The 25,276-nt window shown below is 40.1% G+C and overlaps 1 protein-coding gene across 3 annotated transcripts in view; it reads left to right on the top strand.

Moving 5' to 3' along the window:
- LOC129762147 (pyrokinin-1 receptor-like) overlaps positions 1 to 25,276 on the top strand; it is a 164,713-nt gene that overhangs the window by 68,238 nt on the left and 71,199 nt on the right. The window lies entirely within an intron of this gene.

Here is a 25,276-nt window from a genome sequence, read left to right as displayed (position 1 = left end):
ATATTTTTTTCGCAAATTTGCAAACTTTTGTAGATATCTTGCAATTTTCAGGATTTTTTTTTTTTGATTTGTTAATATTTTATGAATAACTTTGTTACGACCCAGGTGGGCAAAACTAGAAATCAACAAATATTTTCATTTTCACAAAACAACACATTATTTAACACACAAAAAAGGTACAAAACACGTAACATTAAAAATCCCTCAAAATCTGCAGCAAATCAGCAAAAATAATCGCCCTTCAATCACATGTTAAGTACCAAGGCATCATTTTGCCATAGCACTCAAATATCATCCAAATGTAAATTCCGTTCTAAAATGAGTCTTCCTCCTTCTACACGAAATTCCTTCCGAAGATACAGCTTTACTCGAAATAATATACATTATCTATGCTGGCAAACAAAGTTCCAGCTATAAAACAAAGGTTTTTTATTCGACAAAATGATTTCAACATTTGCGTTCACGCGCTATCTTTCGACGTTTGCATTTTTCGTCCTCAGCTTATACATAACTGAATACTGAAGAAAGCTTTGGAATATTCTGATTGATGAATTGATTGTTTCCGGTGCTTGGGCAAGCACCACATCCAGAGCGATGTTTCGAAACTTCTCCGTCCGATTGAAACACGTAAACTGAAGTATCGCATCAAATCAGTTGTTTGTCCGAAATCGCCGACGTGAATATTTTACCATTTTACTATATTCTACCATCAGACAATGTTTGTTGCACCATTGCGGCAGCCCGCGAAGGTAAACAGCATAAATTTAACAGGGGCCTGTCGTCACCGCAACCACCACAGAATAATTGCGTCAGCTTCGAATTAGCTTTGTAAGGATCATCAGCTTTTTGAGCTACGAAATTGAAATTCGCACCTCACCGCATCCTGTGTCACTCCCACGGTATCAGATTTTGGGTCTCTTCTCGGCACCGTGCTATCGCCATTCAATGCATACTTTTGTACTGGATAACTCTAGTTATGCTATCAGTTGTGGTGTAAGGCGAACTCATTAGAGAGACCTCAGGAAACCATTTCATGAAGTACCCATTGGAGGCTCTGCAGTCATCTTTCACCACAGCTGCAGAGCTGCAGCGTTGATATCGGAAAACTGGGAAACTGAACCTAATTTTCGGTGCAGCATAGATAGCTCTTGAGCTTGACTCCCATTGTTACGAACAGTATCCGTGGCTAGCTGATTAAAACCACCCTTGCAGGTGGTCTGCCTCACAGTATGGAACAATTTATCAGGGCTTAAATGGCTTGAATATGTTAAACTGTGGGGATGTTTAGCACACCTCTACCACCCATTCGAATAGCACCGTGTAGACTTACGGAAATCGTTGCAACCGCGTTTCGAATCTACGAAACAAAATATTTTCATTTTCGATTCATCCGGTAATCTCGACACAAGTGGCTTTTTATAGACTTGCTGGGAGTGGTTCCAATTTAGTTCTCGAAACAAATAAACAAAAACTACAATTTAAACTGAGATTATCCATTTTGAAATTGATGATTACCACAACATAGAACGCAACTAAATGAAGCAGTGAATTACATAACCTTATTCAAGGTGGAAGCTAGTGGCAAAGTTTTCTTCTCGATTTGTTCATTGTCATCTTGGTACGTGACTCGGGAGAGATTCTCATCCCTCCTCACCTATCTTTCGACGAGTAAATGTATATGAGATTATTCCCGGCCAATTGAATACTCGTCCCCTTCGCTCCCATCGCACACACGCCATTTTATTTTTTATTGCAAACGAGCGCCTGGGGAAGCTTTGACTTCATTCATTGACGCAGAAGCCCAACGGGCGGGAATCGAAGTATAATAAGGGAACACAAAAAAAATACTCCCAACGCTGGGTGCCATATTGTGCCACTTAAACCCCCGGCGAGATAAGGATGGTAAGCTGCTGGCAAAGATAGGGTTAAACCAGGATTGTGGCACCCACAAACGGGATAAAACATTTCTCCTTTTGCTTCCTAGCTTCCAGCATCCGTTTAACTTTCTAGATAAAGGAACACTGTAGTAAAAAGTACTGTAGAATGCAGTAAATGGATCTAACCAACACATATGTATGCCATCTCGGATGTGGAAGCCCATAACGCATAAAAAATAGAGCGCCGCGAGGAACCGGATTGCAATGTAATTCGTTCGAGCTAGTCATGGCTAGTATAGGAGAACTGGAATTTATCCATCCGCAGGATACTGTCTCTTGCAACTTTATAGATTGCTAACGATCGTAGGAACTTGCATAAGATAGCATCAATCGTCATGGAAGAGCACTCATATTCCCATCTGCTGATGCGGCTCTGTCCAGCTGCCACAGACAGCAGCGGTTCCCTGGTTGGTTTTTATAGTACGTTAGCGCCAAGGCACGACTTCACTCGTCTCCAGTCAGCCCTCCGCGAATTATATTTATCAAGCAAGTGTGAAATGAATCCAAAGGGACCTGCCACCACGTAGTTTGAAGAGGCTCGAAAAGTCACCATAATGTGCGTTGGGCACGACGCTGCGAAAATATTATTGCTCTCCTGGCAAACTCCAGAGATGACAGCAGCGGGAGTCATGGTTCAGTTGATGTTTGTACATTTATTTTCCGCAGCTCTGACAGTACTTGACACTGACTGCGTAATTTTCCACTTTTCTCTGGCTGCATGGATGTCACGAGCAGAATGTTGGTTGATTGCCCCGTAGTTAAAATAAATTAGACGTGGAACAAAAATGGTCCTCGGTTCCTTCCAAATTCATTTCATTTCATTAGCTCGAGGGGGTGCGGGATAATTATTTTATGACAGATGTGAAACGTTTCGCTTTATTCTGATGGTATGATATAGGAGATCCGCAAACAGAGGGGAGAGACAGAGTTTTTGCAAGCTGTTGTGGCGAAATTTCTCAGCCTCATTACATTGACAAAGTTTAACTTTCGTCCTTCTCCCATCACCATTTCTTCGTTACTATTTAGTCACTTACGGCGTTACGCTGTGACAGACACTGTTGCGATAGTCAATAGTTAAACTTTAACGTCTTCCTTGTTTGTTTGTCAATTCGTCAACAGGCTGTCAGACTCGATTATATTACGCTGAAAAAAAAATTCAGGAACGGTTAGTCCTAGGATAAAACGTTATTTATTGTTTTTCATGTACAATCGGATGTAGATTCCAATGTTTATGTTACTTTTCTTAAATGGTTACGATTACCACGACACCACTGTACGTCAAATTCTGTTGAATTGGAATAGTATTCCAATAAAATATATACAAAAAATATATAGGAGAAGGGAGAGGGGCGTGTGTTTAGAGGTATAAAAGTTTTGAGTATTGAATTCAATTTTTGATTTTTCAACGATTATTTCCCTAAATAGTTCATTAGTTTGAAAAATCAGTCGTAATTTAACCCTTCTTTGCATGATTTTTTCTTAATTGGTGAAATAAACCAAGGTCTTGACATGATCAATTTAAAGTAAATGTTATGATGAAAATTTCCACCATTATGGAAAGAGGATTATGTTGGTCATATGAGAATGAAAATTTGGTTTTTGGCTAGCTTCCATCGTATGTACTAAGTTTCAATAAAATAAAAGAGAGTCGCGTCAAAATTTGCTGTTTTTCGGCTGATTTGGCGTGGAATTGCTCTTTAGTTCTTCGCTATGGTGGCTGGAGCCATCATACGGCCGTACCGGTAAAAAAGGTTTGGTGGCTGACAGTGATGGTATTTTCACTGAAATGATACACCCACGCGCGAGTTTGATGCCTGAGCTAAGGATACAGTCATCATTCACCAAAGTGAAACCATTTCGGAAAACTCTGAAGAGAAATGGTAAAATCCAATTCCAAATTGGGAAAATTGAATTCCCACATGTTCGAAAATTACATCATAATAAGCGTTGTTAGTCCATTCGATATTTGCGCTATCGAAATTGGTCTTTGTTCGTAAGTGGAAATGGATTTTGAAATGAATTTTGAATGATGATGAGAGGCCACTTCTTCAATATCAGCATTATCAACGACCACAGCCCCCATCTAGCTAGCACCGATGATGATAAAGAAGAATTCTAGGCACAGCTAGAGCGTGAATACGATCGCTGCCCAAAACATGACATCAAAATCGTCATCGGTGATTTGAACGCTCAGGTCGGCCAAGTGGTGGAGTTCAGACCGGTAATTGGTAGGTTCAGCGGCCATCAGCGAACCAATGATAACAGCCTAAGACTTATCGACTTCGCTGCCTCCAAGAACATGGCCATACGTAGCACCTTCTTCCAGCACAGCCTCCAATACCGTTACACCTGGAGAGCACTACAGCAAACAGAAACACAAATTGACCACGTTTTGATCGACGGTCAGCCTCGGATATCATCGGTCGGTCGGTCTCGGATATCACCGACGTCAGAACCTATCGTGGCGCTAACATCGATTCAGACCAATACCTGGTGATGGTCAAACTGCTTTATAAACTGTCAGTCGTCAGAAACATAAGACACCAGCGCTCACCACGATACCACCTACGACGACCACAGGAGCCGAACGTTGCTGCAACATACTCGCAGCGTCTTGAAGCTGCGTTACCGGGGGTAGCCGAACTGGATGCTGTTCCCCTCGATGAATGCTGGAACAACTTAAAAGCAGCAATTAGCAGCACAGTAGAGACCGTCATCAGGTATGAACAACGAGGACAACGGAACGAATGGTTTGACGACGAGTGCCGAGCGCTTCCGAATGAGAAGGATGCAGCGCGCGCAGCCATGCTACAACGAGCGACTCGACAAAACGTGGAACGATACAAACTGAAGCGTAGGCAGCAAACACATCTCTTTTGGGAAAAAAGCGCCGCCTGGAAGAGAAAGAGTGTGAGAAGATGGAGCTGCTTTATCGTTCTCGAGAATCGCGGAAGTTCTTCAAGAAACTAAACGCCTCGCACCAAGGTTTTGTGCCGCGGGCTGAAATATGCAGAAAGAAGGAAGGAGGCATCTTGACGAACACTACGATGAATAACTGAACAGCGTGCAGACAGGAGACCAAGGCGTTGAGGAGGACTACATCGGTGCAATGAACAACGACGACGTACCACCCCCGACGATGGGTGGAGTTAAGGAAGCCATTAATCCGCTCAAGAACCACAAAGCAGCTGGTAAGGATGGCCTCGTAGTGGAGCTCTTCAAGGGAGGCCGAGAAAACTTGTAGAGTGTATGCATCGGTTGATAGTCAGGATCTGGGACACAGAACAGCTACCGGAGGAGTGGAAGGACGGGGTAATCTGCCCCATCTATAAAAAAAAAGACGACAAATAGGATTGTGGGAACTATCGTGCCATCATAATCCTGAATGGTGCCTACAAAATTTTGTCTCAGATCCTCTTCCGCCGTCTATCGCCAATAGTAAGTAGATTTGTGGGAAGTTATCAGGCCGGATTCATGCCCGGTTGCTCGACGACGGACCAGATTTTCGTCGACTTCAAGGCCGCATATGATATCGACCGACGACAGCTATGGAGGATCATGGACGAACACGGCTTTCCCCGAAAGCTGACAAGACTGATTCAGGCAACGACGAACGGTTTGCGATGCAGTGTGCTGATCTCAGGTGAGCTGTCGGAATCATTTGAGACTCCCAGGGGACTTCGACAAGGCTCTCCTGTCTGCTCTTCAACGTGGCGCTGTAAGGTGTTATGCGGAGAGCGGGCTTCAACATGCGGGGCACGATTTTCAACAAGCCTAGTCAGTTTATCTGCTTCGCCGACGATGTGGACATAATCGGAAGAACACATGCGACGGTAGCTGACTTGTATACCCGACTGAAACTCGAAGCAGGGCTGATTGGGCTTGGGATCAATTCGTCTAAGACTAAATACATGCTAGCTGGAGGGACTGATCGCAACAGATTTCTTCTTGGCAGTAATGTTGTGATCGACGGCGACGAGTTCGAGGGGGTGGAGGAATGTGTCTACCTTGGTTCGTTGATAACAACTGACAACAACAACAGCCGTGAAATTAGAGGACGCATTGTCAAGTCGTGCCTACTATGGGCTCCGCAAATCCAACAAGCTCAGACCCCGTACGAAGTGTACCATGTACAAATCCCTAATTCGACCGGTTGTTCTCTATGGGCACGAAGCATGGACGATGCTTGAAGAGGACTCACAAGCGCTCGGAGTTTTCGAACGCCGAGTGCTCAGAACAATTTACGGTGGTGTACAGGAAAACGGAGTATGGAGAAGGAGAATGAACCACGAACTGGCGCAACTCTACGGCGAACCCAGCATCCAGAAAGTCGCCAAGGCTGGACGAGTGCGATGGGCAGGGCATGTTGCAAGATTGCCGGACAGCAACCCTGCAAAGATGGTGTTCGCATCGAATCCGGTAGAAACAAGAAGGAGAGGAGCCCAACGAGCGAGGTGGTTGGACCAGGTGGAGCAGGACTTGTCAAGAATCGATGCAGCCGGGAGTTGGAGAACTGCAGCCATGGATCGAGTTTATTGAAGAAAAGTAGTGAATCAGATCTAATCTCAATGGGATGGAGTCATAGTAAATTAATAAATAAATAAATAAATAAGTCAGAGCGGACCAAGTCGCAGAATTGAATATTTCGAGTTCTTGATTGCATTAGGTTAAGCATTTTGTAAGCACATTAATCAGATTTGAAAATTCACGAGTGCAGCAAGAATAACGTATCGAAATTGTTCCGAGTGCTAAATGAAAACCCCTTATAGCACCAAACTTCATCATCGTTTTTCTCGAAATCATAAAAATGGTCTGACTTAACACCGACCATCTGAATAATCACAGGAGGTCCTATTGTTGGCTCTCAGATAGGGATCGAGTACTCTTGGCGTTCCACACGTTGAATTGAAACGAAGTGTTTGTGTGAGGGTTTCTGTTCTAACGAACATTCCTTATTCGACACCATGTCGTTGCATTTTGTGGGAGTATCAAAGTAACTAATTCTCAAAGCACATATTAGGCTGTCAAAAAAGTCCTGCGGTATTTTTTTTTAATTTTCATTTGTTCATAAAATTAGTTACAATCATCTGTTTTAAGTCAAATATGCGCCGTTTTGTTCGATGACTTGTTCCCAACGAGATGCCAACTTCATAATACCCCTGTTATAGAAGCTCGCTTCCTTATTGGCAAAAAACTCGGATAGACAATTTTCACAGGCCTCTTTTGTGGCTAACTTCTGACTACCTAGCTCGTTCGCCATGGACAAAAACAGGTGGTAGTCACTTGGTACAAGGTCTGGACTATACGGCGGATGCAAAAGAATCTCCCATCCGAGCTCCCGGAGCTTCTGGCGCGTCACCAAAGAAGTGTGCGGCCTGGCGTTGTCCTGATGGAAGACAATGCGGCCTCTGTTTATCAAAGATGGCCTCTTCTTCATGAGTGCTACCTTCAAGCGGTCCAGTTGTTGGCAGTACAGGTCCGAATTGAGCGTTTGGCCATAGGGAAGCAGCTCATAATAGATTATTCCTTGACAATCCCACCAAACACACAGCAGAACCTTCCTGGCCGTTAATGAGGGCTTGACCACCGTCTAAGCTTCAGCGGGCTTCGACCACGACCGTTTGCGCTTCACGTTGTTGTAAGTGACCCACTTTTCATCGCCAGTCACCATCCGCTTCAGAAACGGGTCGATTTTGTTGCGATTCAGCAGCGATTCACATGCGTCGATACGGTCAAAGATGTTTTTTTGCGTCAACGTCTGTGGCACCCATACATCGAGCTTCTTTGCGAATCCAAGCTTCTTCAAATGGTTAATAACGGTTTGATGACTTATCCCCAGCTCTTGGCCGATGCTACGGCTGCTACTATGCCGGTCTTTCTCGGCTAATTCAGCGATTTTGTCGCAATTTTCGACGACAGGCCTTCCGGAGCATGGCGCATCTTCGACGACCTCTACACCAGAACGAAAACGTTAAAACCATCGTTGTGCGGTGGAAATGGAAACTGTATCGGGTCCATAAACTGCACAAATTTTATTGGCAGCTTGAGATGCATTTTTGCCTTTGTCATAGTAGTACTGTAAAATATGTTGGATTTTCTCTTTATTTTGCTCCATATTTGCGACACTATAACTCACGAACGACTTAACCAAACAAAACACTGTCAAGGACTATATTATAGCGCAAAAATATCTTTCCAACAAGCTATAGTATGACTCGATACAATGAATACAACTAGAACTACGCGCTTACAACGACACCTCGCGGAAATACCGCAGGACTTTTTTGACAGCCTAATATTTATTTTGTTAGAGCATTGTTCCTTTGTCCTACCGAACAATACTCGCCATAAATCCTCTCGTTTGCAATATTTTTTCGACACTTGACAAGCACACTCACAACAGCAGAAAAAGGCCTACAAACCTATTGAGGAGCTCCATCCACACGGAACGAAAAACGGGAAATTCGATAAAGGACGGCATAACAACACTCACGCAAGCCAAAGAAAAGCTACAATAAAAGGATCCATGGTTCCGCATGGCTGACACACGAAATGTCAACAACATCCGCATGTCGTGAATATCGTGTTTTGTGTGGAATGGTCATAAGTTTTTTTCTTTGTTTGAAAAGAAGAAATTTTCGACACGTGTAATGTGAAAACATTTAAACCTAGCCGTTATCGAATCAACACGTAACCCTAATCTGTCGATTGTGAACCACAACAGTTGCGCGTCTAGCGCGGCGTTCGGCAGCATTCCTTCCCGATACGTCAAATAACCAACAGTGCGCTCCCATCAATGCCGATTACACGTCCGAATGTCTTTCAATTCCCCCCGTTACGAACGGGTGCTGTTTACGTTTGCCGTCACAGTATTACGCCGGCAGATTGTTTCGACGAGCGCCACTTTACAAAATCAACACAATTTACTGTCAAGAATCCTCCTATTCTCGCGAGATCACGATTCGCTTTCATGTTACGATCCCTCTGAAGCAGAGAGAGAGTATGTATCCCCGAGCCAAGCCTTACTTATGTTCGTAATAACATTGGACACACGCAAACAATACCGATTCCAGTGAGATGACAAGCATCCAAACGCAGCGAGAAACGTGCAGAATTAGCATAATTTCGGAGAGAGTCTCGATGTCGACGTCTAGAAAGCGTCCGGGGAATCCGCGGCGAAAAAGGTGAATTTCACTCGGAAATCAGATGGGAGACACATCAATCAATGCCGGCGTTTGTTATGTTTTCACTGTTTTTTTTCAGAGCATTATCAGCAGTTGTGCGACCGAAATGAAGTGTGAAAAACGAGCAATCACAATGGCGGAAGGTCACACGAGTTTGAGTGGAAGTGGCTGAGGGTACCGTTGGCAATGCAGTAATAGCCTAATTACTCAGGATTACAGACATTCAGTAAGATTGAGGAGATAATGAAAACCGTGACAAGTATGCGTTTTGTGTCAGACGTTTTGATTGAACAACTTGTTTGATGGAAATCCGATTTAGTAACTGAATGACTATTAGAAGTTGGCAATGTTTGGCAATAAAAACATCGAAACTTTTGATTATCGCCGAAATTTATATGTTTCACATTAGTCTGAATATTTTCAAGCAACTTCAAAAAAATCCAACGAAATTCGCCGAACTTTTACCCTGAACATTAAACCATTAGCTGAATTTGGGAAACTGTTCGACAGAACGTCGATTCGCTCATCTTTGATCTCCCAGTCGTCGCATCACATTCCGTTAAATTCATTAGATAGGATGCTGGGACGTGGGGACGCAGAGTGATTGAGCGATAAAACCTTCAGCCCGTTGAAAGACATCCAATTCGGTGGGAGCGTACCAGCAAAGTTAATCAACCCATCCCATCCGAACCGACTTGAAGTGAAGAGCTCAACCGCCAAAAGCGCTCTTGATTGGCCGGCTTCCGGCAACCGTTTATCAATATTGTTTCTTCGGAATTTAGTGCTGCAGTACAATCAATCTCTCGCATGGTTCACTTGCACAACTAGAAAGGTCACTATTTCCCCGGCATAGTAAAGTGCCCTATTGTTTACGACGGTTATCAAGCGTACGCACATTGCGAGGCAATCATAATCAACGCCCAACGTTGATAAATAGTGGTCAGTGGGGGGCAAACAGATGTGATACCAATGAATATGAATAAAAACACAGTCGCAAGTAGCGTCTGAGGCGACGTAAATTCCCACATCAGGAGGTGAACGGTGTTTTGTTTACCAGTTCAGCTGTCAATCACGAGGTGTCAAGAGACGAATTCTTTCTGCGATCCCACAATGCGCACAAACCCGGTTTAACTCGTTAAACTGAGAACCAGCAATCATCGTAAACTTCCTCGTTGAAAATTTCACATGTCTGTTAATTATAAAAACAATAACAACAAATATGTCATGTCGATTTTAAGCACGGTGCAAATCACCCCGAAAACACTGCACACACTGCGCTAAAATTATCCTCAAACAATTTGAAGAAAACAGAATAAAACGAGCATAAAAAGGTGGGTGGCATCGGCGGCGCGCTCGAATGCTGGGGGGAAACACAGATTTTGTCTGGTTTGCATTCGAGACCAACACATCCCGCAGACATTGCCCAAAGAGTGTCTGTTAAAATCTAGTTGAGTCGACGATAAACTGAACGACTGTTCGGGACAATTTCGATGACTGCTAGTGGACGGTTGTTATGGGAATAGTTTTTCGTCGCTCTAGAAAATCGTTGAGCAAACATTGTCATGAATGTTATGTGACATTGGATGGAATCTTTGTTCTCTTGATAAGAGCAGACTGGGTTGCAATTTTTGTTCCGGAAACAATCCACAAACAACTCCCATCGAAAGTGAACCAAAATAACCTGTAAATAGAAGTTTAATCGCTAACAACGATTGCGGAAATGGTGATAATGTTTGAATACATTGCAACGACTTTCAAGCGTGCTCGTAGAAATAAAATGGTTGCAGTACAGCAAAAATAATTTCTAATGGTTGAAAAGAAACTAGAAGGGTGGTACCGTTCTGAATCATATTTCGGACAATTTGTTCTAATATCTTGAACTGCTTAATTCACTGATGATATAACTATAAAATTAATATGACAATTGCTTCTTTAGAGTAATTACTTGGTTTCACTATCATTTCATATGAGAACTATATTTTAATTATAACATAATCGGTAAAAATCTGACAACACTACTCATTATCGTTTGTGTTTGACGTTTGCTTAGTTTGAGCACGTAGAATTTACCCGTTCATAAATATTTAAATTTCTCCTGTGTTTCATCAATTCTCATCATCGTTAACAGTTTACTGTGATGTGATTGCTTGGTAAGTGATTCGCAGTTGACTATAAATTATAATCAACTGTAATGTAATTTTCGTCCAAAAAATAACAAAATAAAGTGTCCGAAATTTGAATTCAATCTGTCCGAAAGTTGATTCAGTGTCCGAAGTTTGATTCTAATTCGCTTCATTTGAAAAGCATTTTATTCGATGATTTTTTATGTATTCAATCAAATAGGTACCAAAGTAGAAAGCTTAAATGATCAGCATATCAACTAATTTATTAAAAATATCAACCAAATAATACCTGTGCATAAAGATTAGATCTGTTTTCTGCATCATATGCCTTAAGCGTCTGAAATATGATTCAGAGCTGTATCCAAAACACGACCGCATTGTTCACGTACAGAATTATTGCCGTCGAGAACGAACATTATATAAATTTGAGAATGAAACTCTTTAGTAAAAATATTTGGTAGCACTGATATGATTTGCATAATAATAAAAAGCCAATTTGAGCTGATTGTCAAATTAACTCTCAGCCGTAACATTTACTGTTGATTTCTCGCTATCAAGAGCTGAAACAATAACTCTACTTCGAGGGATATTCTTCAAATTTCCGCTACTCCGAGATATATTTTAAATGTTTGCCACATCAGAAGAATTTCTGCAGATTTCCATCATTCTGGTGAAATCCATATCATTTCTACAATTTTTAACCACATTTATCGCAAGAAATTTGCAGTTTTATGCTATAAGAGTTTATTTTCTCACGTTTTTATAAAATAAACAAATTCTTTAAGATTTGTATGATATGCTATACATTTCAATTGCCTAATCCCTAAACGGTTTAAATTAATAAAAACTGGAAACACACATTATCAATCAATACACATGTATGGGAAAGTGGAAGTGCTTCCAGATATGCTGCCGATTTATGTGCTTACCTTCCCGTACCGTCAAAAACGAACAATTCATACATTCGTTTCTGGTCGTTTTCAACTTATTTGGTATAAATAAGCCATCCGCGATGTGAAACCACACCACTTCTCGTTTGGTGGAACGGCGAATGGACTGAAAAGTTAGAGAAATGAAATGATGGTTTTAAATTAAATGATGATGTAGGACTTCGTCTTTCATTTCTGTACCGAGGTGTAAGTACAAAGTTTCGGAAACGAGAGAGTGACGCTTGGAGTGCAAGGTTTGGAACGCTAATAACTAAAAATTCTACGACCTTGCGAGCGGCCTTCCGGCAGTTAACCGGAGCATTCGCCATGGTGGACGAAAACATGCGTGTAGGCATGTTTTTGAGTTCTTTCTCCGTTTTATACATCAATTCCTCCTCAGTTTTCACGACAAAATTGTTGGAGTAGATACTACGCTTCAGGAAATTCTCGATGGGATGCAGCTACGTTGGGTGGGTTCGCCGACGTGGGCCACACCGATATTCAGCCGATCCATCTCCTCTAACGATCGTTTCGAGTAGTGGGCCGGCGCTAGATCCAGCCAGAACACCGCGTATTCGCCCTTATGGTATTTCTTGATGAACGACGCGACTTCCGGCATACACTACTACAAATTTTCCCTTCCACGGCCAGTCCGGAGCTAAAGAAGAGCGGCTTTCACATCCCCTTCTCACTGAATGTCAGCCACAGCAGCACCTTCTTGGGGAACTTGGTATGTGAAATACACTTCACTTGGAAGCTCACTTCCTTCGTGGTGGAAGTAAAACACGAAGTGCTCTGCCACTCGTTGCCATCCAGGCTGAGATAGATCTCGTCGTCCATCACCACCACCACGTCGCGATTCGCCGGGAAAATCGACTTGATCATCTTATTCAGTCGCTGCCGCTGCGTCATTCCCTGCAGCTCAGAAACCAGTAGACGGGACTTCCGCTTCAGGACATGTATGTCCATGTTCGCCAGGTACTTTATTCACTGTTTGGTCGGTTGCACCGACCTCCCGGCCCAGCTTTGGAGCTTCTTGTCGCTCAGGGTCGTCGGCCGTCCGGAACTGGTCTTTTACAAAACCACTCGGTTTTTTTCTGGACCACCAACAAGTTCGGAAGAGTTGATTTTTATGTTCATAACAATTCCATACTTATACTCATCCACCCACACACTAACAAGAAAAATTCAGGAATCTTTGAAAATATTCATTAATTCATACATTGAGAAATGATTCAGATGCAACTCCAAATCAATGATTACAGAGCCAGCGTTAGTCCTACGTCTACCTTGCGGTTATATCACAGATATAACCCGCTTATAGATTTCTTGGTGCCAAATCTCTTCAAATTGCATGAAACATCGAGATCGACTGTCATCTCGGTTTTCGGCCAAATCAGAAAACAGGTCACGTTTCTATGAAATAAAGTTAACGTTAATAACTATTTTTTGCTGCAAACGGAATTTAACGATTTGCATACCAATCGAATAGGAAATTTTCTAAGATTTGTTTGATATGCTATACATTACAATCCCATAGTCTGTATATGTTTTAAATTGATGAAAATTGGAAGCATGCTCATTTTCCCATACATTTGTTCTGTCCATTTGTTTGCTTTTCCGAACAGAGTTGTCAACAACGGGCAACTTATGCAGCCGCTAGAATAGAAACAACAAAGGGGGATAGCGAAAAGAGAATATTTGCGAAGTAAACTCCACCCTTGCATAGTAAGTTAGCTGTCGCTAGCGTATATATATATATATATATATATATATATATATATATATATATATATATATATATATATATATTGCATCTCCTCTGAGGAAAATTCTCAGAATCTTTCTTTGCCCGAAACAACAAAGGTCGCTTATTCTGCTTGTTTGTATTGTATGTTTCCCTTCAAGCTGTGAACGCTAGCGAATATTTCACATGAAGTGTGTTTCGATGTTTTATTTTTATCGCTGCAACTGTGTGCATTTGTTAGACAGACATGAGCAAAATCGCATCGAAATTCGTGCAACAACACGCATTCACAGATAAAACTCACCCTTCTATTTTTCGTTTATGCCTCAATTTATTTGAGACAGAAAACATTCACCTATCATCTTCGTAAAGTTCATTCTCGAGTTAAACGGAAAAATGCTGTCTCGATTCCGCTCATCTATTCTCACAGAATTTTGCATTCCCTCATTTTGCTCTCGGAGTGACGTTAGATGGTGATAGAATCAAATTGGAAACTTTTGCTTGAGCCAGCGGTAAAATCATTCGTTTTCACTCAAATACCAATCGTTGAGCCTCGATCGCGGCAGTAAAATATAAGTAGATAGTTGAAATTGCACTATTGCAATGGATTTTTTTTGTTTCTAGTATGGAATGATCTAAGCCAACGCAAAAGAGCATATTAACGTAGGTTATTGGTGTGCGGGAATGTAGATTCATGTGCATTGCCGATAACAAATGAACTTGAATGCTGACAAGGAAGAGAGTAGAATAGAAAATAAAATCATACATACACGCAGATTGAGTCTATTTTGACTCACTCGTTGTTTTATTTCGCGCGATCCTTCCAAAGGAGTATTCATGCATCGAATGTTGTTTTCCACTCTTTGTTTCGTTATGTTCACTCTAAGTCCCGAATGAAGATGGTCGGAGAGCGTAAAATGATTCATCGTGCAATCTCACGATTGCTTGCTGCATTCTCTTCGCCATGATTACTCCAAGCAGATACAAGAGTGATTTAAAATTAGGTGTGGAGAAATGAGCGAATGAACTTTTCCATACTTGCTGTTAGACGCGTGTTTGATGCTTGTTGAATAGCGATGCACTGAGGATGCCTTTTGTTAAATACACAGTGCAATGCGTACATTGATAAAAAGAAACAAATTGCGACATATGACCAATTGGTCGGTGTTAAGTCAGAGCGGACCAAGTCGCAAAAATAAAAATATCGAGTTATTGATGGCATTAGGTGAAACATTTTGTAAGCTACATTTCACATTTATCAGATTTGGAAAATCATGCGTACAGCAGGAATAACTTATCGAAATTGTTTTGAACGCTTATCGAACGCCCCTTATACCAACAAACTTCAAACTCGTTTTTCTCGAAATCATTAAAATGTCCCATGGTCCAGTCTGACTTAACACCGACCAATTAGTGTATTGTTTTCGCAAAGGCAAGAATGAATCGTTGCTTTTTACTAATGAGTTATTTATAAAATTTCGACGTATTCGCAAATAATATCCGAAATGATAAATAAAAAAAAAGAATTGCGTAGTCCTACGTCCTAAGCGGTCGTGTCCCGGATACAACCCCTCGAATTTTTTTCCAAGAAAACGATTCTCTGGGAATTTGTCGTTTTTAGAAACGCGAGGCAAAACGTATAGTTTAGGGCGCCAATGAAAATAATCATCTAGATTTCTCATACAGTACTCGCTGCGAAATGTTGATTTGCACGATGAAATACTCTATGTCAAATATTGGCTCAATCGGACATTATTTTACTAATGTCGCCAGCGTCAAAATTTGAGTTTTTTGAAAACCAAAAATTCACCTCCTAAGCTGATTTCGGGATTTTTGAAATAGAATAGAATACACAAACTAGCGTTATCTGAAAAGAAATCATCTTCGACATAAACAATACTGTTTCATGTGCTGAAGGGTAAAATTCAAGTGATTTAAAATATTTGTATGTATTGGAGTAGAGCTCTCTTTCTCTCAGACTCAACGTCAGCTTGGAATTGTACAAAACAGTCCAGACGGTGCCAAGTAGGGAGCGAACCAAGGCCGGCAGGAATGCAAAGCTGTATTCCACGACAAAGCTATCCACATTTAAAAAAAATGCATGGAAAGTGTTTTCTAAGAGTAAAAAGAAAAGCATGAACGTGATCTGTGCATCCTTTTCGGCCGTGGGCCGTGTATGTGGCAAATTAGGCGGAAAGGGTTGAGGCGTGCTTATTTGAAATATGTCTTTTGTTTCACTCTCTCATATTGCTCTTATATTGCTATGACATATATATTATACAAATGCTGTACCAGTATTGGAGGGTAACACATTTTTCGTTATTTTTAAGCTCATTTAATGTTATATATCAGGATGTCAAACATGTCCTAAAATTAATCTTTCGGTGTAATATCCGAAGTGATAAACATGCGGATTGAATAATATAATTTCATAGTTCTACGTCGAAAACGCGGTCGTGTTCTAGATACTACCCCTCACATTTTTCTGAAATTAAAATGATTTTTCCTCAAAAACATTTTTTTAAATTTCTGAACACAAAATATATAAATAGCTCAGTGCACATCGAAAGAAGGGCACTGCTAATGGGAAAAAGTTTGTTGTTAGAGAAATTTTTTACCCTGTAAAAGGGCCCAACGATGTATGGATGACCCTTTGGATATTGTAAGGACTATTCATATTCATATTCATATTTTTTTTAGAATTTTTGATAAAAAATAAATTTAAATTTTTAAAATATTTTTTTCAGTGTTATTTTTTTGTATATTGTTTATGAAAATTTAAACAATTTTCTAAATTTCATTCTTTGACCAACATTGTGTAGGTTTGTGTAGGATTGTGTAGCCCTCGCAAACTGCAGACTTTTGTCGGCTGCCTTAATCAGTACGGAGCGGTATGCATATGCGCATATTACACCGATCCAGTATTGGCCGATGAGAAAGTTTGATACGCTATAACGAATTTTTCGGCAAATGCTACCGATCTATATTCATTTTCTCCCGTACTAATTATTGGTATATCCTTGCATTGCATCTGACATTCATTTTACATACGGTTGGTAGTACGTACAAAAAATATGTACATTCTACTAATGTTTGTATTACCAAAGGTATTTCCTGAGTGTAGATTTTCCGATTGAATTCAAACTATTCTGTCAGCCACGACGATTGTTTATCGATCGATAGGGCATTTCGCTCCTAGCATTGGCGTTCGACACTCGTGCCTTGTGAATCTTATATATGAAATTCTCGTGTCACGATGTTCGTGGTCGAACTCCTCCGAAACGTCTCGACCGAATTTCATGAAGTTATGCACTGAAAACTTGGTAGGCATGAGAATAGGACGTAAACTATATATGATACCGCTAGGGTACCGATTAGGGTGGTCCTATGCAAAAAAAAATCTAAATAATTTTTATTTCTTTTTTTTTATAAATTTGGCATAAAAGTACATATAACCTTAAAGGTTTACCTCCAATTTCTATTTTTAATCGCGATTTTAGTATTTTGGTATAAATAATACCCAAATAATCGGTCCGTAGATTGTTTTTCAAAGAGAACGAATTTCATTCGACCTTGAAACGCAATGCATATAGACGTCATTGAGATTCGTGTTCCGTTTCTGTGAAGCGTAAATTGTTATGAATTTTCGAGTGAAATAAACACGTTTTTAAAACAAAAATTTTAACTGAACTATGGCTCTATTGTGTGTTCTGTGTAACAGAATAACACATTCTTTACAGGTAGGGAAAATATCGGACGAAAATAGTCTCTGATAATTATTTCAAATTCTAGATAATATTTTGGCTGAAATGCAAGGAGATTTATAGAAAAATAGTTGAGTTAGGGTCAAGGCTATGTCTACTAAGAGTTCGAACAACATCGAATAAACATTTTCATTCAAATTTCAACAATTTAAATTGCTTTCGGGTCTGCTAATGACGAAATATGGGTGATTGTTCGCTATTGTTACCACAAACATAGCCTCCTTTTTTAGCCTTGCATGACAGATGGAAACTGTACAATGCATTTACTCAAAGATTTCACCAACGACACGACCGCAAGCCAAGGTGGATGTCCAATATATCAACGAATAAAAACTGATAATGACGGACAATCATTCAAAAAAATTAACAACGCAGACATTGACATGGAAAACCGTTTAGTAGTGCCATATTCGCCTCAGCTGAGCAAAACATTCGATGAAGAGCAACAATTTTGCAACAACGAAATGTATTCCTTTTTTCAATTTACATTCAACGTTCAAGAGAACAAACATGTCAGATTCGTGAATGAAATACATCGGGAATGGAATACAAAGAATGGTTTGTGTTTTTTTTAATTTTTGTCATCGACTTGGCGCTCTATACCTCGGTATGTCAAAAACAAGTATGAAAGAAAGAGTAACGAACGTTTCAATTATGTGTAGATCTTTAAAACATTTAAACACACTTACAATACATTGGTTATTTTTTATTTTACAATCAACATATCACTAGAAATAATTTTTATGGCAGAACAACATTTGCCGGGTCAGCTGGTATATTTATAATAGAGACACCTAATTCACAATCGTTAGCTGTTCATTGATATTCATTGAAGCTGGTTATGCTTATCCGATAAAAGATGAAACATTTTCTCGGGTATCAATTAGTTTAGAATGCATTGCGTAGGCTTTTCCACTAAATGATCTGAGAATGGGACACACAAAATACTGTCAGAATGTCTCTTTGGTTTTCCTCCTCCGTTATACGAAAGCAATTAAAATATTTCTGAACAATGTTTTCATTGTGCATCCGTTTACTTCAACAGTCAAACACCAGCCAAGTAGTAAATCGTTCGAAAATAGTCGTCCGACTGTCTGTTAAGTCTGCGCCCTCTTCACCAACTCGACTGTTTGGTTGGCTCGGTATGCACACTAGCAGCCCAATCCGACCAAACTATCGGTCGATAAAAAAATCTGCAGTCTGCGGGAACTCTTATAGTTTTTGAGTTTTAATTTTTTGTAAAAACTTTAAAAAAAACTTCGCCCCTTTTCATAAGGTAATCTAATTCTTTTTTGAATGTTTCAAGTATGCAAATTGTAAATGTAAATTTGCTTGAATGACCAATGTCTTCATACCCATTTGGAGTTTTGGATGGGTTACATTTACGGATTTCTGAACTGTTACAGAAACTCAATTCAAAAGAATTCGTCCAAAAATTTCTACGTCAAGTTTCCATTCGTGCCTCTGGGTAAGACCTGTCTACTTTTTATACTTATAATATTAGCCCAACATCCCAAAACGAAGCTGGATATATGTTACTGTTGCTGCCCGTAGCGGCGCTGTTCAGTTTAGTGTGGATCCACTATTAAATCCAATATGGACGCGAATAAACCTTCATTCAATCGACACTACTTTTCTTTCATTCAGTGAGTTTTATGCGGAGGAAAACAAATGCAGCAAATGGTGCGCTTCCAGCGAGCCAAATCCTCCCTTGCTCACTTTCCCTTTTTCGTCCTTAAGTTTCACATCTTCCCCAGCGCATTCCATGGTTATTGTCGTAATAAATCCCAAACCCTTTTGTCTATCACATCTCGCTCTGTAAGGGTGCAGCCAGTGAGGTCCTGAATAATCAATGGGATCATCCCGGCCAACGCACAGGACTTTTCAACTTTTATTTAGAACGAATGATCCACCATACGAAGGGCATCTCACCGTACTTAAAGCACACTCGTACAAGTTTGCGACCTTCAACAATCCAGCGATATGCACCAAAAGAAATGGCTGGTCCTTTTGGGGCGGTGAGAGTTTCGATGGAAGCTAACGCGAAGGTATAGCTGCGGGCTGCTATAATTTGTTTCTTCCTATTTTGGCATGATGGGGCGTTGATCTCATTGCGACCATTACTACACACATTGCTGGTAAATTGCTCCGGCAAAAGTGGCTAACAGATGGTGATTTGTTGTGCCAACGCGCTAGCCAAATGTTTATAAAACAGTCGGTAGAAATTGGTACACCGTTAACCTTTAAAGGTGCTTTGCGGCACACCATTCGGAATTATATACCCAAATTCCATCCCAATCACCGAGATCCGAATCAAAACCATTCGAGAGAAACGAAGACAATGACGAAGAGGGCGATCCCTTTCTAAAACCAATGTATCGGTGTTTGAGTCCCAAATCTGGTCAATTCAGAAAACCGTAAACAAGATTTGATGTACGCAACCCGTTAAATTTATGCTACCCATGAATATGAACCTTTCTTAGATAATGTTTGCGACGGTTCGATTCAAACGTAGAACGATTTCAAATCAGGTTCCGAATGTAGGGTCACAATCGATCCCGGAAAAACGCCATCCCTCTGATAAATCCCGATGGAACGCTAGACTTAATCAAAACAATTACCGTAACTTAATTCCGAGAAGACGTGCAAATGGTTCAACCACTAGACCCAAACTTCTGCTAACCTCAACCCATCCCACAAGTCTACCGTGCAAATAAAGGACACTTGAATGTTCCTCGCATGTCGATGGCATTGAGCAAGCGACAGATTCACACTTTCATTTTAAATCCGCTTAAGGGCGCTGCATAAAATCCATGAAATTGAAAATTTCCAGCAGTCGTTTCGGGCGTAAGCAGTTATGCGAACAGGATTCATGATAGTAACAATATTGCTTGGTGGCAAACGAATCGCGGTTTTCATTATGATAGAAATTTGATATTGTTTTCCGCGGAAAATAACTTGTTAACGATGATTGCCTCATGCTTCGTTTGCTGCGGCAAAAAAACATCTTAGGATGATAGCGCTTGGTTTGTTGATTGGAGAAATTTTCTATGATAATCCTTGTATGAACCACAAAGAACATGTAATTCTAATTGAACACTACCGAGCAGGTTATCCATCCATTATCCATTAGACTAACGTAGATTATCCATTAATTATGCTCCATCAATGTGTTTCCTATCGTGCCCTGATCCTTTCTCGTTCCTAGGCTGGAAATCGAATATCGAACTCATCAATTATGGCTGGCTTTAGATGAAAATTGATGAAGAAGATTGCGGTTGTTTTGTGGCATAAACAAGGCGCGCGCGGATGGGTGAACCGACACAGTATAGGTTTTCGGGCGAACAAAAACCAAAAAAAACCTCTTTAATCTCATTGTCAAATTATAGCATCTGCCAGCTAATGTATGTAGATTTCAATTGCTTCTTCTTCTTCTTCTCCAATGGCACTAAAGTTCCTAGAGGAACTTCGCCGTCTCAATGTAGTATTACTTGCGTCATTTTTATTAGTACTTAGTTGAGATTTTTATGCCAAATAACACGCCTTGAATGCATTCTGAGTGGCAAGCTCTAGAATACGCGTGATCACAGTGCAAGTCGGAGGAAATTTCTTTGACGAAAAATTCCCCCAACCAGAACGGGAATCGAACCCGAACACCCGGCATGTTAGTTGTGACGCTAACCACTCGGCCAAGGGAGCACAGATTCCAATTGCTACCGATACTTAATTTAGTTGTTTACGGCACAAGATTGATATGGTGTAACTCAATAGCCTTCACAAACTGGATTGCTGGATAAATTTCCCATCTAATGGTTTATATTATTACATATATCGCAATAACGATTTTGCGTAATATGCATTTGAAATCCCTTAATTTTTCGTTACATTTTTCGTAGAGCGCCGCCCTATATAGAAATTAAAGACGTAGTCCTACGTCAAGACTTTTTTAATTATGTTGCTTCTTATTCACATTTCTATCCGGGTTAGATGTAACGTAATGCTGCCTTTACAATGCAGACTTTTAATTGCATGCGATATTCTCACTCGCGATATTTTCCAATGCAGCTCTTTACAATTTTATGCGCGATAATCTGTCATAATCTGTCTGTCAAACCTGCATCCCTCTAATCATACTGCCAATGATAGTTTATTATTTGTTATTGCTGTGCACAAACCAGTTCTCTTTATAAGAAAAAAAAATTGTAAGGAGTTGTACCTAGGACACGACCTCATATTTTCGACGTAGAACTACGCAATTATAGTATGCATCACTTGTTCACCACTTCGAATATTATTCTAGAATGCATTGAAATTTTTGTAATAGATTATTTTCTTCGTTACAAATAAATTTGATGAACGTCCTATTACGTTTGATATGATGCCTAGGACTACCCAAATATGTGAACGGAGAAATTGTCAAACGATCATTGTATTTTACATCTTCCCTCTGAAATTATTGCACATCTCATCTTGACGTAGTTCTCGAACCGCGAAAGGTCATTCACTTCTAGTATCTGAAATGACTATTTTCCCTGGCTTCTCAGTTTAAAAGTACGTTTTAGGGAAACATATTCCGGTCTGCACAACGACAAGCGAGTACAAAAGTATTCAACGGATTCCGGATTCCCTCAGACACATTGATTTCGAAGTCCGTGTTAGGGAAACACAGCTCGGTGGGAACAAATATACCCCCGAATTGCATGTATATTTGCAAAGCGGATTTCCACAGGTACATCGATTTTGAAGTCTGTGTTGGGGAAACCGTAAATCGGGTTAATCAAAACTTGGCAGTTAGGGCGTTTACATAACGCTTGACATTTCTACAGTTGTTCAATTGTTCATATCATGAAAAATAACATTTTATTTATTGTGATAGACGCGTAGAAATATTTCCTATCAATTAATGAAAACATCTTTTCGATCTGTTAAGAAATGTTCGAGTTATAAGCATTCGAAATACGGGTAGGGTTAGCACACAAAACGGCAGAACAGATATATGGGAAAAAGGAAGTTCTTCCAGTTTTCATGAATTTAAACCGTTTAGAGATTAGCGAATTGTAATGTATAGCATATCAAACAAATCCTAGAGAATTTTCGATTTGATTGGTATGCGTATATCATGAGAATTCGTTCACAATGAAAATAGTTATTAACGTTAACCTTATTTCATAAAAACGTGACCTGTTTTTTTATTTGACCCTTCCTGAGAGACGTAGTTCGACGTCATGCTTTAACCCTTTGCGGTCGTTTGTCTGCTCTCAGCCACCACAGCAAAGAAACATACTAAACACCTTATTCAAGGTAGTAATAGTTTAAATTTTTTTCTAATCGATTTTGAATGTCTAGCGAACTTTTCCACGAATGTATACGGAATTTCTATGAACAATAGGTAGCGGTACTCGATATAAACTAAATATTATTACGCGTGGAAAGATAAAAGGATCTTTCAAGGGAAACCAATTCCGACCGCAAAGGGTTAATACGATTATTTATAGAAATAAGAAAAAGTCACAGGAGGGTTGTGTCCGAGACACGACCGCATAGTTGACGTAGGATTCCGTTAAGCTATCTATTGATTTTGGATATGTTTGAAAAATTACATCGTTAAACTCTTTAATAATGTTTCTATTAGGGAACACATTTCGGTAGGAACAAAAGTTCCCCCTACTTTCATGTATTTGCAATGTTGATTTCCCCCAGGCAGCTTGGTTTTGATGTCTCTGTTAGGGAACACATTTCGGTGGGAGCCAAAGGTTCCCCTACTTTCATTTATTTGAAATGTCGAATTCCCCCTGGCTGCTTGATTTTGATGACTCTGTTAGGGAAAACATTTCGGTAGCAACAAAAGCTCCCCCTACTTTCATGTATTTGCAATGTCGATTTCCCCCAGGCAGCTTGGTTTTGATGTCTCTGTTGGGGAACCGCCGCATGTGTAGTCAATTTCGACCAATCAGAAGTGGGTATTGCTGTTAGTATAGAAGTTGAGATATTTCAATTGTTCGATAGTTAGTTTCATGACATATATTATTTTCTTCAATATAAAAAATGGTTATGTAGTGCCGAAATCGATTGACGCAAAAATTTCATCAATCCATCATGAAATGACTGAGCAATAAACGTTTCAAATTGGACATTTTTCACGATGTTCTCGATTTTCGATTTTCAATTTGTACCCCAATATGTTCCCGAAAGACGTATTCCTACGTCAAAAGGCGGAGAATAAATGCAACTAAAGTACCTAGAGCTTGGTGGGTCAGACCATCTTTTGTGGAAAGACGAGATCAAGGAGGAACAATTTGAGACTCGCTGGAATTTTTCACACTATATTGATGCTCTAGATGGAAAACATTACATGGCACAGGTATGATTGTATTGGAAAAATGCATTCATGTAATAAAAATAAATTGTATCTTCATTTTTCAATTTCAGCATTTTACAAACCCTAGATCAGAATGATTTAACCACAAAGAACACCACAGCCTATTTTTTTGGCTTTAGTTTCTGCAGATTATAAGTTTGTAATAGTTGACATTGGAGCAGCTGGTAGATATTATGATGCATAATAGTGAATAACGACGAATGTATGGAGGACTGACATTGTTAATTTTATTTTGACAGGGGACAACGTCCAACCGGAATATATGAGGGTAAAATGAAAACCTAAACACAGAACATGCAAGAAAAAATAAAAGCTTTTGAATACTTATAAATCGAACATTTCTTAATGGATCGGCAAGATGTTTGCATCAATTGATTGGACATATTTCTACGTATCAATCACAATTAATGTAATGTTATTATTCCTTCGATAAGCAATTGAATAATTGTAAAATGTCACGCGGCATCTAAATGCCCTAACTGACACGTTTTGATTGGCCCGATTTACGGTTTCCCCAACACAGATTTCAAAACCAAGGTGAATGGGGGACTGGGCATTGCAAATACATGCAAGTTTAGGGAATTCTTGTTCCGCCGAAATGTGTTCCTAATACAGCCATCAAAACCTAGGTGCCTTACATTACATGACGTTTGTTCAAATTCTTTACTTACTCAGCATATATGTCGAATTCAATTGAATTTAAAAGTTGTTTCATTCTATCAATAATTCAACCATTACAAACAAACGATTACAAAGCCAACGGTAGTTCTACGTGAACCTTGCGGTTATATCATATATATAACCCACCCTTTTTTTTTGTTCTGCTGCGTTCATGCCAGCATTAAAGAATACGCCGCTGGTATTTTCCCGCTGCTCTGAATGCCGGATGCCATGAATACCATCATTCCTTACGTAGGAACTGAACATTCAGAGATGTCGTTATCATCCTGATTATGCTGGACAATTTCTTCCAAGCGTTTCGTATGATGGTTCCACTCGACATGCTGACGAATTCCCATCTCGTCCATGATCAAGTCTCCAAGAAGTGACTGACTTTTAGTTGCTTTCTCGTTGGTCATCAGCCGCTAGTGTTCACCAGTAATTTCGGGTCCAACTGCTACGTTGACATACCGTTACCTCGTGTGGTAAGGTCTTTCGAAATCTTTCACGGACGTATCTATACGCTTTAGCGGAATAAAAGTGTAAAGTAGTC

The sequence above is a fragment of the Toxorhynchites rutilus genome, chromosome 1 (genome assembly GCF_029784135.1).
Source record: "Toxorhynchites rutilus septentrionalis strain SRP chromosome 1, ASM2978413v1, whole genome shotgun sequence".
NCBI lineage: Eukaryota > Metazoa > Arthropoda > Insecta > Diptera > Culicidae > Toxorhynchites > Toxorhynchites rutilus.
Note: the sequence above shows the minus strand (reverse complement) of the source record. Positions and strands in the feature narration are given on the sequence as shown.